This window comes from Papaver somniferum, unplaced genomic scaffold, assembly GCF_003573695.1.
Source record: "Papaver somniferum cultivar HN1 unplaced genomic scaffold, ASM357369v1 unplaced-scaffold_139, whole genome shotgun sequence".
Classification (NCBI taxonomy): domain Eukaryota; kingdom Viridiplantae; phylum Streptophyta; class Magnoliopsida; order Ranunculales; family Papaveraceae; genus Papaver; species Papaver somniferum.
Window position 1 is genome coordinate 3,421,803 of NW_020623156.1, and position 18,205 is coordinate 3,440,007.

The window sequence follows — 18,205 nt, forward strand, 5'->3', positions numbered from 1 at the left end:
TCATGTGAAAAACTTCAAAGTAGATTTAAAATAAAAACTCAAAACATGTCAAGAATTAGGAATTTATCCCCAATCAATAAAATTAGCTACTCATGCACACAAAAAATAAAGAAAAGAAAAGTGTTGTGTGTGGAGGTGTAGAAGTGTATAAGGTGTATATATTGTTAAGTATCTAGAGAAAAGTAGAGAACTTCTCTATTTATAGGCTTCAATTTCCTAACAATCCTCTTAGGAATAGAATCCCTTTCCCTTTATAGCTGCACTTCCAAATCCAAGTGTTTCTCAAATCTTCCATCCTCTTTTTCCAAATTCAGACCAAATTCTTCATCAATTTTCAAGTCCAAGTCTTCATACCCATGAGAGAAAATTACACAAGAATAAGTAATTTTGGATCGCCGGAATAAGTCATCGGCATAACCGGAAGTAGGCCGGAAAATTACCTGAAAGTTCTCTTCAGATCACTGAATATTCTTCTCCGTCGACAGCATATTCCGTCACAGTTAACAGTCAATACTAACGGTCTCTAACAGTCGACTGGGTCAAGGTCTTAGAGTCAGCCACTAAGTTAGTTGATCTGAGTCTGTCTCACTGGTCTTACTCATGAGTTGGATCGTTCATCGGCGGCAACGAGTTGACTTGTCTGAGCAGAGTGCCGGCCGAGACTCGACTGTTTACAGAGCATTTCCCATGCCAATTTCAGGCCTTTCTTTCTTAACCTGTTAAGAACCTAACATACATCTATTCAAGTAACTCATTCATCAATTTCATACACAACCCATCACAGCAACAGCTCAACTCTTCTGAATCTGTCACAGCTGCAGCATCTGTTTCTCATTCGAACCCAGGAAGCACCACCAACTCATCTTCAATCTCAAGGTCCATTCAAAACCCATCTGCTCTTCTCGATCTAAACCCCATCTCTGATGCTTCTTGTACTCAATTTCTGCTTCTTCTCATGAAAATCACCCAATGTACAACAGCTACAATTGAGCAGAAGCATCATTCATCAAAACCCAATTTCTTCTTCACAGCAACTCTAACCCATAACAGTGACGAATCGAAACCCTGTGTGAGCTTCTTCTTCCTCTCGATCTTGAATTCATCAGCAAACCCATCTCTCATTCACAACTCTAGATCGAACCCTACTCAATTCATCATTGAACATCACCTATTTGATTACCACCGCAAACCCAACTCTGTTCATCAGTTACAGATACAATCGAAACCCTTAGATTCAATTTCAGAGTTGCTCTTCTCAAGCCTTTAAACATACAGCACCAGAATCATCTTCGTATCACTACGTTCAATTAACAGCAGCAGAAACTATGCCCATCTTCAATTCCTTCTTTGATTTCTTCACCACGAGCTCAAACCCATTCCTCTCTATTCCGAAAGCTCACAGGGAAAAATCCCATCTCATCACAGATTTAATCTCTTATTCAAATCAAAAACCTATGTTCTTTCTTCAGTCTCGATCTGAGTTCATGTCTGCAATTTCAGTAGTAGCTTCATCTCGATCTCGCAGCAGCAACGACTGCTTTTCTCGTCTCAAATTCAGCGAGGTGGAAATGAGATGAATGAGAGAAAATCATCTCTCGATTTAGGGTTGTCTTTTGGGGTGGATCTGGGTACTGTTATTGGGCCGGCCAATTACATCTCAAGCTAGCTTACATAGGTGCCTTAAGTGTCTAACTGGATGCCTTTAACACTTGAATGGGTTTCCCCTTATCCTTAGCTGAGCTGTCTTTAATGCTCCTCCAAAAGAGTTGCCCCTTAACCATGACTGGGCTCCAGACAGTGTTCTGCATGAAATGACAATTTTGATCTTTTTGTTCAAACTGGGTGATTTCTTCACTTTTCCTCCGTGCGACTCCAGAGTACCTAATAACTCAAAAACACGCGTAAAATACATAATTTACAAGAAAAAATAGCAAAGAAAGCATGAACTCTAGATAGTAAATACGGTGTATTCTACACCTATCACTTAGTGTTTAACGGAAAACGAGAGGAATTACAATTATCATTGTGAATAACGAAAATTGAAATTATTGTTCTCGGAAAATCAATTTCCGAGGGTCATCATAACCGATCAAGATGACGCACTAATGAATGCAATATCCGACGTATTTCCGGATACACAAAATTTCCTATGTACGTATCATATAGGTCAAAATGTGACAAAACATTGTCATGCTTTGTTTGAACCCCTCTAAGGAGGATGTTAAGAAGATAATGATTGCTCAACTAGAGGAAGATGTTTGCAAGAAGAAACTATCACCCGAAGAAGAAGAAGATAAAAGAGGAAAGATTAAAGAGCGGATGGACAAAGAACACGATGAAAATCATAAAAAGTGGTTGGAATTTCTAAAGGATTGGGAGAAAGTTTATTGGTCTCTTACCAAGGATATATATGAAAAGAGATTGAACATGTTTATTTCCAAATAGAAAGAAGTGTATCCAAGTGTCATTTCATATTGTCGGGATAAAATGTTGGATAAGTTCAAGGAAATTTTTTTGCATGCATGGAAAAATCGGTATAGATACTACGTGAATGAAGCAACTAGTATAGCGGAGTCCGCTCATGGGAGATTTAAAGATCGCATCTAGTCCGTCCAAGGAAACGTGGTTACGGTCACCGAGGCAATGAAGCAATACTTTAAGGATGATATCGATAGGATCAAGAAGGCTTTTGAAAAAAGCTCAATGGAAATGATGACTTCACATTTTCGATATGGTAATTTTCTTCAAGGAATAGAATTCAACGTCTCGCATTGGGAAATAAAACATATGATTAAAGAAAAGGAGATAAACTACGGCAAACCAGGTGATGTGTGTATTTTTCCCAACATGTCTTCATTATTTTCTCCTTGTCTTCATTAGTTTGTGGTCCGCCCGGTAGACCACAAACTAAAACGACAAGGAGGAAACAAGGAAAGAATTGAAAGAAATGAGTCAACGCGAATGTGAAGACGAGGCAACTAAGAAACTAGACCCAATCGGATGTGAGCTTTCAGAAGAAAGTTTCACGGAAGCGCCGGTTCCAAAAAAAAAGGGTGGATCAAGGAAGGAACCGCCATCAAGTCAACAACAAACGGGGACTTCCTTATCCACACCATAATTCGATGAAGTGCCGGTTCCAAAGAAAATGGGTAGGCCGAATAAGGTACCCGCATCGATTGAAGAAGAACAACAAGCCGAGGAAGCGGATGCCATACCTAGAGTCGATGTAGTGGAGGTTACAAAGAAACTGGGTAGGCTGAAGAAGTTACCGCTATCAATTCAAGAACAAATGAAGTATTCTGTATCAACACCACAAGCCAATGAAGTGTCGGTTCCTAAGTCAAGGGGTAGGACGACGAAGGTACCCGCGTCGATTGAAAAAGTACAACAAACCGAGGAAGCAGATGCCACACTTAGAGTCAATGTAGCGGAGGTTAAAAATAAAAGGGGTAGGCCTAGGAAGGTACCAACAATGATTGAACAAGTTGAGCATTCCCTAGTCACACCCATAGTTGATGGGGCGGCTTTGCATATCAAAAATAAAAGGCCGAATAAGGAACATACATCGAGTCAAGTACATCAAGCTGAAAATTTTGAAGTCACGCCAAAGACAGGTGATAGCAAAGGTAAGCAACCGATGCCTAGTCATCAACAATACAATGGTGATGTAGTCTCTTTTAAAAAACGAAGTGGTAGGCCAAGGAAGTACGGACTCCCAACACATACCGAAGACAATGGAAGTGCAGAGATTGCATAGGATGGATTGGATATAGTTAAGCTAAAAATTAGTAATATGAAGATGTATAAGGATTCCAAAGCAAGTAAGACTTATAGATATTGCTATACCAAAATAGAGTGTTATGTAGAGCAACTTCCCGAGTTTATTCGCGAGTATATTGTATATACGGATGATGTTGATGGATATGGAAATTGTGGCTATCATGTCGTGACCGAACAATTAGGAATCTTTGAGACGGCGGTTAGTAAAGGGATGACACCATGCCGATATGCGAGAAGGAGGATGGACGATCAAATTGTTAAAAAGAAGAGTTGTTATAAACAATTGGTAGATGATGACGAAAGGTTTGATAGTTTGTATGCTCGGGTGTTAGGACCAGAGCACGAGATGAAGTTCCTTCCTACTGAATATTGGATGAAAATGTCGGTTTATGTCATGTTATGGAGGATATATTTAACTATGTTGTTCATTATGTTATCCCCAACGAAAATGAAACTTATACACCAAAGTGGAAAAAGTGTGAAGGATATCTTAAGAAGAGAATAATTGTCTTGGCGTTCGTGAACGGAAGTCATTTCATTATTCTGAAACTCAAGAAAAATTGTCTATTACCACTGGTTTGTCCGTTGAATAAAAACAAGGATATAATCCCCAATCACTTGGAGGGATGGATGAAACTGTACGAGGATAACCACCAATTGTGGGATGCGTTGAAGCTATCAGTTAACGCAGAGAAGGGAGAAATTCCTATTCAAAAATTAGAAAGTGATGAAGAGTAATTTGGAAATGTGTGGTTCACTGCTACGCAACCTTTTGTTTTTTTGGAAGTTTGAATTGTAATCATTAAACAATATGTTGACATTTCTATGGAGATGCCGGCATGATTAAACTCAAACTTTACACTGTCGGGAGATGGTCCCGGCTTGGAAATAAAAAAAAATCCCAAGTGCCGGAACGGATGTCGCATTCCACAGATAAATTAGTAAAATTGCCGGCGTTGAAAGAAAATTAAAATCCATGCCGGTACAATCTGAAAAAGAATTTTGCATCTGGAAAATGCATACTACCGGCATGGTATATCAAAATATTTCAATGTCGAAACTCTAAAATTTCTGTAGTATTGAATATTCAAAGTACAGTCATTTAATGTACGAGTTTCGACCATGCAGGTCCTTGTTGAAAAACAATTCCGGCATTTCAATACTATGCCGGCAAATAGGTAATTTGACATAGAAACAATAACACAAGATTGTTTATTGAAATCATCTCCAAAGTTTAGATGTTCCAAACCGAAAATAAATCAACCATAAACCAAAACAAGCTAAGAGTTTAGCAAACACACACAAACACATTGTTTAAGACTCATAAACAAATATAAACCAACACTAAATTGTTCAAGACCTAACTAGTAGTATATAAGAAACACACGATCACTCTGTCCTTGGCTTCTTGTGTACCCTCTTCTTCCTTTCTCCCCACAAGTATTTTGCCTCCGTATCTTCAATTTTGTCTATCTTTTTCTCGACTTGCTTCATTTCTTACCGGGTCAACACCTGTCCTTTCATGTTCTTTTTCTTAAAGAACTTTGACAAATTTCCTATCCGCTGACGTTGTTTTCATATTTTTAAACATATACTTAGTATGTATGCTTAAATTAGTTCATATATAAAGATTAAAAGAATAGGAAATTAACAAGAAGTATGTACCAACAACGTAAGGATCTTTTGTAGTACGGGTACAGTAGTTTCAGCCGGAGTTTTGGAGGGGGGATATGGTTGTGGAGGAACTTTTACAATAGCCTGGCGTACAATATAAGGATGCGAGTACTTCCAATGACCTCAGAGAAAGGTAGGTTCTGACTCATAACCATTTTTCGCCAATTCCCAACCAATCATATCCAATACAAGTCCCCGTTCTTTCCTTCCCCCCAATATGCAAGAATTGGATTTGGGTTATACACTACCAGAGTATGGTTCTCATATGCTTGGCGTCGAGGAAATTCATGAGAGAATTTTCGATAAGATGTATCTGTAAGATTTTTCAGCTTGTGCCCAAGTTAGCGCATTACACGGAGAGGGTTGTGCATAACAAATCCTTTTGGATGAAATACCGGTCTGTTATAAAATTAAACATTTTCATGCCTTGCAAAGTGAACTCCTCTGGCATTTTTATATGGGTCAAACACAACATCTTGGTCAGTCATGGAGTCCAAAGCCAATCTCATTGCGAATTACTGTTTCCTGTTATTGGGTTTCGGGTTATTGTTGAAGAAGTATTTCTGAGCTAGACACTCATTACGTTGATATTAACGTATACTCTTCAATCCTTTATATCCTATGAACAATTTTGGGAAGTGTACATAATATCACACCTACGCCAATAAAAGATCGTTAAAATGAAACGTATAAGAAAAAAAAACTAATTGGAAATTAAACTATGATGACAAAAACTGAAGCTCTACCCGAATTAAAGTGAAAGAACCATTAAATTGGCAGGCGTTCTGCTTAGAAGATCTACGCATTTCTTCCAAGAAAGCAGTGCCCTATCAATACTTATGAACCCCTATCCAAGGGATCCAAGTATTGTAGATTGTTCAAATGCACCCTGTTACCATTAGCGTCAGGGAATATAATGGAGCCCAAGGTGTACAATAGATAAGCAGCGGCAATTTGCTGAATTTGTTCGGGATTCAATTTTTTTTCTTTCGTATTCCCAAACAATCTAATCAGATCGACGAATTCGATAGTCTTTGTCCAGGTATGGATAGTCCTGTAAATATTTGCCATAGTTGTTTCCTTGTCCCACCCAAACAACTTTTTAGTCAGCTCACAGATCTTGTCACATCCTAGGTCCTTACACCCATCTCCTTCCTTAACGGATTTCCCAAGAACCTGTAGACCTAGTATTTTTTGGACAGCTTCAGGGATAATGGTCATCTCGCCAAAAGAAAAATGCATGCTATCAGTTTCACCAAAAAACCTCTCCAAAAATCAGTTCGCCGTGACTTAATCATTGGCCACATAATTTTCTACCGCGCGCGGGATAAAACCCAGATGCTCTGACTATTTCTTAAACTTCGGCACACTCAAGCTCCAAAGGCCATGTATCACTTGATTGATGGCGGCTAACACGGAAGGCTTTGTTGTGGTCATATAAAAACAAACCAAACTAAATTAAATTCACTTGATCACAGATAAATAATATAATAACAAGATGCAAACGTCTTACATAAGTTTGATATATCCAACGGTCCCAAGAGTGTTTATAGTCAAATAAGAGTTGCGGGTTTATTGGTTGACCCCAATGTTTCTTATCTTGACGTTCTGGAATCATGTCATATCTTTTAGGAAGGTGGGCTAGGGGTTCCTTTTTCCTTTTTCTTGGGGTCTTTATCTCTGACATCAGGTTATCCTAAGACATCTGCTTGTGAGGATGAGCCATCTGCTCGCGCCGGTTGAGGATATTTTTCCCACTCATCATCATCATCATCATCACTGCTGGTTCTGTCCCCCGTAAGCTCCTGAATGATAACCTTAGCACGATCAGGATCATAATGACTACATCGAGGACGGGAAGACTTTGGTTTGGCTTCTTCAACAACTTTTCCCTTTCCTTTCTTGATTTGTTCTGCTCTAGACCTACGTCCCAATATGTTAAATGAGTTATTTTCATGAATCCGGGCATGGATGGTAAACATAAAATCATTACCGGCAGATGTGAAATTAACACCAGCATGGATATGAAACAAACCAACACTGTCGTTACTGGCGCCGGCGTTGCGAATCACAAACAAACCATGTCGGTACTTTGAGAAATATGTACAAAGATTGAATGAAAATAGGAAATCAAAACCGGCATGGAATTTACAAAAATATACAGATCCGGTACAGTGTACCAACACTATAAGCAATTCAATATATATGCCGGTAGGTTCATACAATAAAAGGGAGATACAAGACATATAATACGACATGGTTTTGGTTTTCAAATTAAATTCTACGGTGAAACAAATATGTAACTGAATTTCAATTGACTGTATTGCAATTTCAATTTGTGTTGAAAGACTAAACAACCAAGTTTCAATTTGTGTTTTCTTGTATGGATAAACTCTAAAAATAATTATATTCAACATAGACATCACTTAACGCATCAAATATGTTATTTCCTCCTCACCAGCAGACTCCTCAGGCACTTGTTTCTCTTTTGATTTCGATTTACCACCATCATCAATATATTTTTCAGGATTGGGTTTGGATTTTTCAGAAGGTTTGTGACGACCCATTCCCCTTAGAGTTTCCGAAAACAGAGATGGAAACATGGGTTTGGTTTTGGAATTTCTTTTGGAATATAAGAGAAGTAAAAACAGAGAGATGGAAAGATGAAATATTTTCCTTTCTATAACCGTCACTTAAATAGAATTAACGAGTTTGCAACCTCCACATAGTTTGTAACCGTCACATAAGTGGTATAAATGACTTTGAAACCGCCACACTACTTAAAGGATTTTGCAACCGTCATAATTCCGGCATAGAAAATTGGGACAATAAAACGCTGGCATTCTAACACCAAGATTAAACTGAGTCATGGTACCGGCATTGAAATGTGGTCACCATTCTAAGACGGCCCTTGTACCGGTTTAGTATGTGGTTATTTTTCAATGTTGTCTTATGCACCATCAGAAATAATAGGTACCAAAGGTTTAAACAAGCAAACTTAGCCAAACTGAACTTCATATTAATCTTAAGGAAAATAGTCATAAAACATTAACAACATTAACAAAGTTCCACATGAAATGAAAGATCTTAAGCTAATTGTAACTAATATAATTTATTGGAACGAGATTCAATCAACAAAGCAGCTTTGAAATGCATAAAAGGCTCTGTTCTCCACTCGGTATAGGCTTCCTGAGATTTAAATCTATTCCATCTGTACCTTTTGAGAAACTAGTTGTATTTGCAACATAATTTGATAAGGGATATTGTTCGATTCGCCACAAACTCATGCCCGTAGTCCATTTTGCGTTTCTTACACTTACCCTCCACCAACTTCGTCATATAAGTACCATCTGCAATAAGACCCCAAAAACGGTTTGAAGGGCGGTGATCTTTCGGGAGATCCGATACTATATAGTAATTTTTAATCCATTATGTTTCTTCCTCAACGTCCTCTTATATCTTCGCTTGTTTTACACGTTCGTATATCTCTTTAGTTTCTTTGCGATGTTTAGATTCTATTTCCGCCTCTTCTTCATCTCTTTTCCTTTTGAGTATCTCTTCTTCCATTGCAGAAATTGACTTGGTGGTTTCTTCCTTCCTTCTAAGATTTTCTTGTATAAGGGCAATAGAGTTGGTGGTGGATGAAGATTGATTTCCTATCGGAGTGGATAATTTGTTCTTCTTAAGTTTTTCTTTTTCCATTGCAATGATGAAATCTGTAGTCGGTGGTGGATTTTCCATCAGAGATATGTGTTGAGCTCACCTTTTTTTATTCCTTTAAATAGATGAGGACAAAACGTCTCTTTTTTCACTTTACCATTCCGGCATTATCAGTAACTTAGATACCACGCCGGAAATGCTCTTTACTGGTTTATGGTTTAAAATAATAGCCATTGGGCATTGAATGTTCAACCCCGGCGTTTAATGGAAGAAGTTCTACCATAACGGTACGGAGTTCCGGCATTCACATTTATAATATAAGCAATGCCGGTACCTGTGAATTTGTTCACAGAGAATGGGAATTTTATACCGTCATAGTTTGAACAACAACTTTAATCGCTGGTACTTGTTTCGGGCAATGAATATTTTTGTACGACTATTCCGTTTTGGGTTAATTTCAAAAAAAAAAAGACGGCTATTTTTTTGAAAAATAAGACCGTTGGAGCTTCATTCTATATAATTCCCCTATTCTTTTGAAAAAATTTACACAAAGAACCCACCTAATACCAAAAATCCTTCTTCAAGAAAGCAAGCCTAAAAAAATAGATCAATCAAGCATGGTTCAATATCTACAAGCAATGGGAGATTCATCAACAAACTCTAATTGCAAACCACTATCAAGCTCTAACTGCAAAGTAAGTAGATTCAACATTACTAAAATATTCTCTACTATGACGTATCACTAATATAATCTTCTCTTACAGAGTCATCATTGTTGTTGTCAAATTTGCAAGTCACCTTGTCATTTATCCATGGAATGTCCTTTTATTTATTCAAAGTGTAGGAAATGTGATGGGACACGCCGGTTTTGGATTTCAAACACTAATGATGCCGAAAATGGAAGAATGTTTCTAAGGCGTTTGAATCACCCAAAATGCGATGATTTCCAGTGGTTTTACAAATCTGTCGAACTATCAGAGGCAAGGAAAAGTCACAAGGTACAATGCAAGCCTATTGATGGGTATGATGTGTGTTATATGAAGGGAAAGGATTATGTTTAAAGAGAACATGAACCAATGAATATGGTCCATGACACCGAGATTCCAGGCGATGTCTTCGAAGATATTCGAGAGAGGCTCAAAGGTTCCACAATTGTTGAAAAAGGATGGGTTACTACTAAATATGAAAGTATGTTAAACAAAACTACTCCATTACCATGTTTTAATTTAAAGTTTCAAATCTAATGTAATGGATTACTTATTAAGGAAATAAAAGAGCATTCATAACAGATCTATAATCAATACCGGCACAATATATTTATCTAAACCAATGCCGGAATTCTGGAAAACTATGCAAGAGTAAGAAAATTATAATCCGTAATTGGTTTTATAACTATTTGTAATTCCGACACTAAGCATATTCTATACCGAAACTTGGTTATTTTCTTCAATTTTTCCCGGCATGGTTATGTAAAAAGTATTCAGTGTCGGTACTAATGGCGGCATAGAATTATAATTAATTTTATTGCCGGAATCAGTATCGATGTTGTAGAACTTAAACATTTCAATGCATATTTTATACAGGAACATGGTTATTTTCATCCATTGTGCCCGGCATGTTTTTATAGAAAACTTACAAAGAAAACATTTTACTAGAAATCTAAACATGTTCAACATAAACCAAACAACTGAATTGTCCTTAAATGTTCTTCTTCAAGGTATCATAAACCAAAAGTAAACAAAACAGCTAAAGAGTTCAACCAAAAACAAGTTAGAAATTGTTCAAAACATAACAACCACCATCCAAATAAAGAAACACAACTATATAGTTCATCATTTGATCTTTTCCTTCTTGGCAACAGACGCCTTCCTTGTTTCCCGAATAAAGATTTTGCACTTGGGTCTTCAATTTTATCAAGCTTTTCCGCGACTTCTTTTATATATTCAAGGGATAGCATCTCTCCTTCCTCGTGCCTGCAACCAAACATCTTCTTCAACTTGCCAAGCCGACGCCACTAGTTTCATACATCCAATACATAATTAGTATTTATATGCTAATATAAAATTATGTGTACATTAAATGACTAAGCAATTAACAATACTTAATAGAAATCCAACGATCTTATTAAGTTGGGCCATCGTAGGTGGTTCCAATGTAGGAGTTGGAACGAGAGGGTTTTCCTATGGTGGAACTTGGACGTCGTCCGGGCGCACGACAAAAGGATGTGACCATTCCAAGTAATCATAAATGTAGGTGGGATCGGCTTCATCACCGTTGTTCACAAGCTCCAAATTCGTAGCATCTACCAAACGACATGGTTTTCTATCCCTCCAATGTGCTGGTTCCGTAATTGGATCATACTTTACCATTAACCTTGGAACTTTTTATGCACTCAAAAAGGTCAAGAATGTACCTTTTAGTAGAGGATGTCATGAATCTAGGTAATTTCTTATACCAAAGTTGTCGCATCACACGTCGAGGATCAGCCATAACATATCCCTTTGGGTAGAACAAAGGCCAATTGTAAAATGCAACGTTATAAAACCTCTTGTATTGGCGGTTTTCTCTAACCCTATAAGGGTCGAACAAAACATCTTTGGTATTCATCGCGTATAGATCTAATCTCATATCTATCACTTGATGATTGTTACCAGGCTTCAGAGTGCTGTTGAACTCGTATCTCTTACCTCTAGGCTCCTCGGGGTCATCAATTTGTATATTCTTCAAGAAGGAGCAGTCCTTGAACAATGTTTAGAAATGCTCATAAGACCACACCTATACCAATGTGAAATGGTCCATATAAGAATCAGTAAATTTTGTTTCTAGGTTCGTGATAAGGGTACATGTGAACAATATAAATAAGAACATAAGTTTAAAAAACAAATTAACTGGAGTATAGTGAAATTACCTACAAATTGGTTTGTAACCGCCTTAGAGGCCCTTCTCATCTTGGTCATCAAATGTGCCATTACCACAATGCCCCAATAATAGGTGAAGACCTCTTCCAACGGATCCAAGTATTGAAGGTATTTTGCGTTAACCATGTTGCCACTAGTGTCAGGGAATACCCCAGTGCCCAAGATGTATAACAGGTATGCAGCGGATATATAACGAATCTGTGCAGGGTCCCATCCATCCTTCGGTTAGAGCATAGCTCGATCAACCTCGCATGCGTTGATATCTCAATCGTGTTTGTCAATGTTAGTAATCAAAACTGTAAGTCTTGATTTCTAGTCTATTATAGCTAAGTCTAGGACTAGGTTAGAAGGTGTAGTTGAGCTCAAGGACTTCATGGCGATTCATCAGACAAGAAGAAGAACTACTCAAGAAACCGGTGGAACTTATCGACAAAAAGGTATGTGCAGACTTCATCTGTCACTCCAAATTCTATCTATTCTATCTCCTACTTCTTGAGACGAAAGTCGTATGCTATATATATAGACTATGATCATACACATTAGATATTTCGAGCTGAGTATATCTCTCTTATCTATATCTCGAAACGTGTGTTGGTAAAGCGTTTCGCTTCGACCATAGTTTTCTTTACCTAGTGACGAAAGTCATGAATGTTTCAATCACTTTGAAAATTACTTTGACGAAAAATAGTGTAACAACTATATAACGTCCTCTAAGAATGTTTCAATGATTGGAATAAGAGTTTATATTACATAACCATGGATTCCTTGAACCGAAGTTGTCCAACTTTGTTGATCAAGAGAAATCGGTAGGATTGTGGAATTGGCTTGCCAAGTCCGCCAACCCGGTTCGTGAACTCAGTCCGCGAACTGACGGAAGTTCTCATCCCGAGAATTTCTGCTGGGATTTCCAATATAACTCGTTTGCTGATAAGTCCGCGAACTGGCGGAAGTTCTCGACCGAGAATTTCTGCTGAGTTTGGAAAACTCAACCGATTGTACTTAAGTCCGCGAACTTGTTTGTGAGCTTAAGTGGTTATAATCTAAAGATGAATTCTGAACATAGATATTAAATTATCAAGGAATGCTTTATGCAAACCGTGGCTACAATGTTCATGAACCGATTCAATCGAATCATCTTTGTTTCAATTGTGTCTTGTGTAGTTACATAAGATATCATAGCAATTGAACGACTTTTTAACTAGTTCATGTGAGCCATTTGAACTAGTTATGGTGAGGAAGAAAATGGTTGGTATGAAACACTCATTTGGTTAACCTTTGGTTACTATATTGAACCAACATACGCGTACTCGTTTGGGCATGGTTTTCACAAACCCAGTAAACGTGTATGGTATTGTGTATGACAAGCTAAATATTTCGATCTAACGGTTGAGAGATATTAGCTTGAATCTAAATTAGGTTTTCATCTAACGGTGGATATGGATTGCTTAGTAACTAAGGCAAAACCCTGATTTGAAGACTATATATAAGGGACATTTAACAATGGGAAAAACTAATCCTAACACGTCTGTGTGCTACTAGTGCGCTCGCTAGAGTCGATCTCCATTAACTCTTGATTTTCTTCTCTAAACTCGAGTTAACGAATTAGAGACTTCATTGGGATTGTGAAGCCAGACCGATACTACTTTATCATAGTTGTGTGATATGATCTTGCATCTTCTATCGTACGAGTACAATCTTTGATTGGCTTGAGATCGTGAGAGTTCTCCGATAGGCAAGATAAAGTAATCACAAACATCTTCGTCTCTCTGTTTGTGATTCCTCGACGAACCGCCTGTGTATTCAGGAAGGATTGTTGAGTAGATGATTGATTAATTAAGGCTGTTCTTCGGGAATATAAGACCGGATTATCAATTGGTTTCTGATTCACCTAGATTTTATAATGGAAAGCCGAAATAAAATTAGGCTTTATCTGTGGGAGATAGATTTATCCTCTTTGATAGACTTTTCTGTGGGAGACAAATTTATTTATTGTTAAGCCTACGATTATGTTCGTAGCAACTCACTAGTACAAATATTCACATTGGCCACACTTAATCACCGTGTCCATAGGCTTTTGGTCATGGATTTTTTCCCTCCAAAAATGTGGCATCAGGTGCCGAGACAAAAAGGTATCCCTATGGAGTGGCTATAAAATATGATTAACCATGGCCATAACTCTAAAACCGTGTCTATATGGTACTCAATGTTTTTTTGGTAGTTAATCATTTTCACTATCACCGTGGCCATATGATCCTTATAGACAAACAATTTAATTATATGTGGCTAAAGTTTACCTTAAAGTCACGTAAATTTTATTATAGCCGTAGCCTTTGTCATCAATTGGACACGCAAAATTCATTTTATCATGGCCAATTCATGAGTTGCGGTCACACTAATTTTTCTCAACCATGGCCATCTCTATCATTTGGACACACGGAAAATAATTTAACATGGCTAATACATGATTTGTAGTCACGTTTAATCTATGGTACCATGGCCATCCATATATTTTGGACACATGATAAACATTTTACATGGCCAATTAATAAGTTATGGCTACTAAACATTTGTAGCACCGTGGCTAAAGTTTTTCGAAAGACACATCAAGTGTTTTGAATGTAGCTATTGTTCACCTTTTGGACACATAAAGTGTTTTGAATGTATCTATTGTTCACCTTTTAGAAACATCAAGTGTTTTCAATGTAGCTATTGTTCACCTTTTGGACACATCAAGTTTTTTGAATGTAGTTATTGTTCACCTTTTGGACACATCAAGTTTTTCAATGTAGCTATTGTTCACCTTTTGGACACATCAAGTGTTTTCAATGTATCTATTGTTCACCTTTTGGACACATCAAGTTTTTTGAATGTAGCTATTGTTCACCTTTTGGACACATCAAGTGTTTTCAATGTAGCTATTGTTCACCTTTTGGACACGTCAAGTTTTTTGAATGTAGCTATTGTTCACCTTTTGGACACATCAAGTGTTTTGAATGTAGCTATTGTTCACCTTTTGGACACATCAAGTTTTTTGAATGTATCCATTGTTCACCTTTTGGACACATCAAGTGTTTTCAATGTAGTTATTGTTCACCTTTTGGACACATCAAGTGTTTTCCATGTAGCTATTCAAAAATCACCTAAATAACCATCCATAAAAAATTAATGAAGACTACAATTAGAATTGTACCAAAATAATTTCATTTCACAATATAATAAACATCTCAATCTGATAATTGTGCAGTAACCTTGAGAAAACAAACTTTCAGAGAGAGACTTAAAAGTTTAAACATCCAAATCCTATAGTCCACGACTATTTCTATTAATAATTAGGTTGCAGTCTTGAGTCTCTTGCTGGATCTCCGAGACTTTAGTTCCCCGCTCTTCATATATGAAGGTTTCTTCTTCTTTGTCTTCTTAGTGTTTGGGTCAGAATCATATTCATCGTTTGGGTCAGAATCATGTTCATCGGGGTCTGAAAGTGGATGGCTCTGCACCAAGCCAGTGGATGTATAATTAAGGGAAAAAACCATGTTAACAGTTATATGGTCAGGATGCAGAAGGTAATAAACATGTATAATAAAGAAACTTACACTAGAGCAAGAGATCACAAACTCTTTAGGCCAAGCTACTATAGATTTTTCAGCATCCTCTACTGTTTTGAGATGAGTAGATGGGACTGGCAAACAATGATTCTTTAATATAGATTTTTCAACCGTCACTCTGACACAATCATCCCGGAGTGGATCTCCATGAACCTTCTGACCTGGCACTGTTGGAAGAACCGAACCCCATGCAATGATATTTCTTAGTGAAGCATGATCCAGTTTGCATTTACCAATCTGCAAAACATAAATATTATATTGACATCAACAGATTCAAATCTCAAAATGCTTAAATACCTGTGAAAAGGACATACCGTTGAAAGTTCAGTTTTGTCTTTCGATTGAGAATTGTCTGGTGAACTAAGGGGTAGATGCTCAAATGCAGGAGACTTTTGTTTGTATTTTCCAGACTACAAAAAGATACGCTATATTAACATCAACAAAAAATGGAACTCTCAAAGCACTATATATTTTAAATACCTGCAAAAGAAACATACCATTTGGAGTTCAGAACTATCTTTCGATCCCGTAGACTGAGATACATGTTCAGATTCAGGGTCATTTCTATTTGTATTAGATTCATTCCTTTCAGTCGGAGAAATGATTGTAACAGGGGATTCAAGCATAAGAGACTTCTCTATAATAGGAGATTTCTATATAGTGCAGTTGACATATTAGATACTGCAGAATTATTAGGAAAGACATACTTAATCAAAATTACTTGGATGATGTTAAACATACCCGTGCCTTTTTGCTTTTGATTTTATTTTTCAATATGCCTTGAGATTTTAGCTGAGACATTAAGCTTCTCATCATTTCTTCTTGTGCCTTCATTGCTGCCTTCATTTCCTTCATTTCTGCATCCTTCCTATCTCTCTCCATTTGGTTCGCGCGTCTTTCATCTTCCAGTTGTTTCTTCAGTTCAATGTGCTCCTTTGATGCTCCTTTCCGTGGCAGGTGCCAGTACGTTGTTGGAGTCACTCCCTTGCCTATATATCTTACACGCCCATCATGTTATTCCCCAAACACAAGGGTGATAGAATCATTGCCTGGTTGTTTTGTCAAAGTTCCATCTTCTAGCTGCTTATCAAAATCCTCTTGCACAAAAAAAGAATGAAGGGATTAGAAGTGATAATCAATTAAAGCAAAATTATTTTCACATTTACTCAAGCACAAAACAAATAGCTAGATAGTTTCAGTCGTCTTACAAGCTGAGCTGCTTTTTCCCTAACATCATCGTCATCGTATTCTCCATTTTTGTTTTGATGTGCCTTCCTCCATAGTAAAGACCGTGAAAGATTTTCATCTTCAAGGATCTCTTTCTCATTAATCTAGTAATTATAAAATACACAAGCCAAATATTAGATAGATAATACTATAATTTAAACTGGAAATAATACTAATTTTTTATAACAAACTGGACTTACTAATTTTTCCAACAGCCCTGCATACCCTGCTCTTCCCGTCCTGTGGTTATATTTGTGGTTCTCACGCGCCTTAGCTCCCCTAATGGACAACTCCTGAGCATACATATTTAAAGAATTTCATTCATAAAAAAGTTAGACTAATTAATGAAATTAATATCAATATTTCCAAACTAAAACGTGTAATATACAACCTTGCATTTATCAGACAACCTCCACTTTACGAACTTGTCCCATTGTTCTTGGTTCACAATGACATGATATTGTTTAGGAACAATATTTAGTTTAGCAGGTTTACCCAAATTGGGCACTATGAACTTTACATACAACTTTCTTCTGAAGTTGCGCAAATGTTCACCAAAATATTTCATAATCTGTCTTCTCATAGTCTCCTCAATTTCATAAAACCGCTGCCAAAATATGGAGGTGTTAACGGCAGGTAACAAATTAATAACAAATATAGTATTAAAAATCAATATAGATCAGCATATACATACCAATAGTTCGTGCCATAACTTATCCCTCATCACTGAATTCACTTCCTTCCACTTCAAGTGCCTTAGACCAATGTCTCGACGTACCAATACACCCATGTAACTAGCAATTTCAGCTTTATATTTCCCCTTAAATCGACCAAAATTATCAAATTCTATCACGTGCTTCTCGCCGTCAAAATTTTTCTTTAGCTTCTTTAATCTTGTTAAACCTCAAACATTATTCTCCTTAGACTCTACTGTATTGTTTGGAGCTCCTGTGTCTTTTATAGTTCAAAAACCCAAAATAAGAGTAAACATGGTGTAAAAGTGTACTCATATTTTTTAAGTCCAAAGCAAACAAAAAAAGACAAGCTAGTATAACATTACCAGGCTGTTCAGGACTTTCAGTCGATTCCTCATCAGAACTGGAGTTATCACCATCGGAACCGGTGCGACTACCATCGGAATCTTCGTCTTCATCCTCTGACTCTCCTAAATTCTGCAAGGCTTGAGCCTCCAGGGCTGCAGTCTCATATTCAGCATACTCATCATCATCATACTCTGGCTCCCAACTCGAATTCTCTTGTGTAGTCATATAAGAAACTGCATATACATGTATATGATTCAATCAAATAAGGTCTGAATTCTTTTCAATCAAAAGTCAAAAG

At 37.2% G+C, this 18,205-nt stretch overlaps 1 long non-coding RNA gene across 1 annotated transcript; it reads right to left on the reverse strand.

Annotated features, from left to right (window-relative positions):
- On the reverse strand, positions 1-1,556 carry LOC113335323. Its single transcript, XR_003353270.1, has 2 exons — positions 441-1,556; positions 1-346 (listed from the first exon to the last, which is right to left on the reverse strand). It is a non-coding gene; the product is annotated as an uncharacterized LOC113335323 (long non-coding RNA).
- Between the last annotated feature and the right edge of the window lie 16,649 nt (positions 1,557-18,205).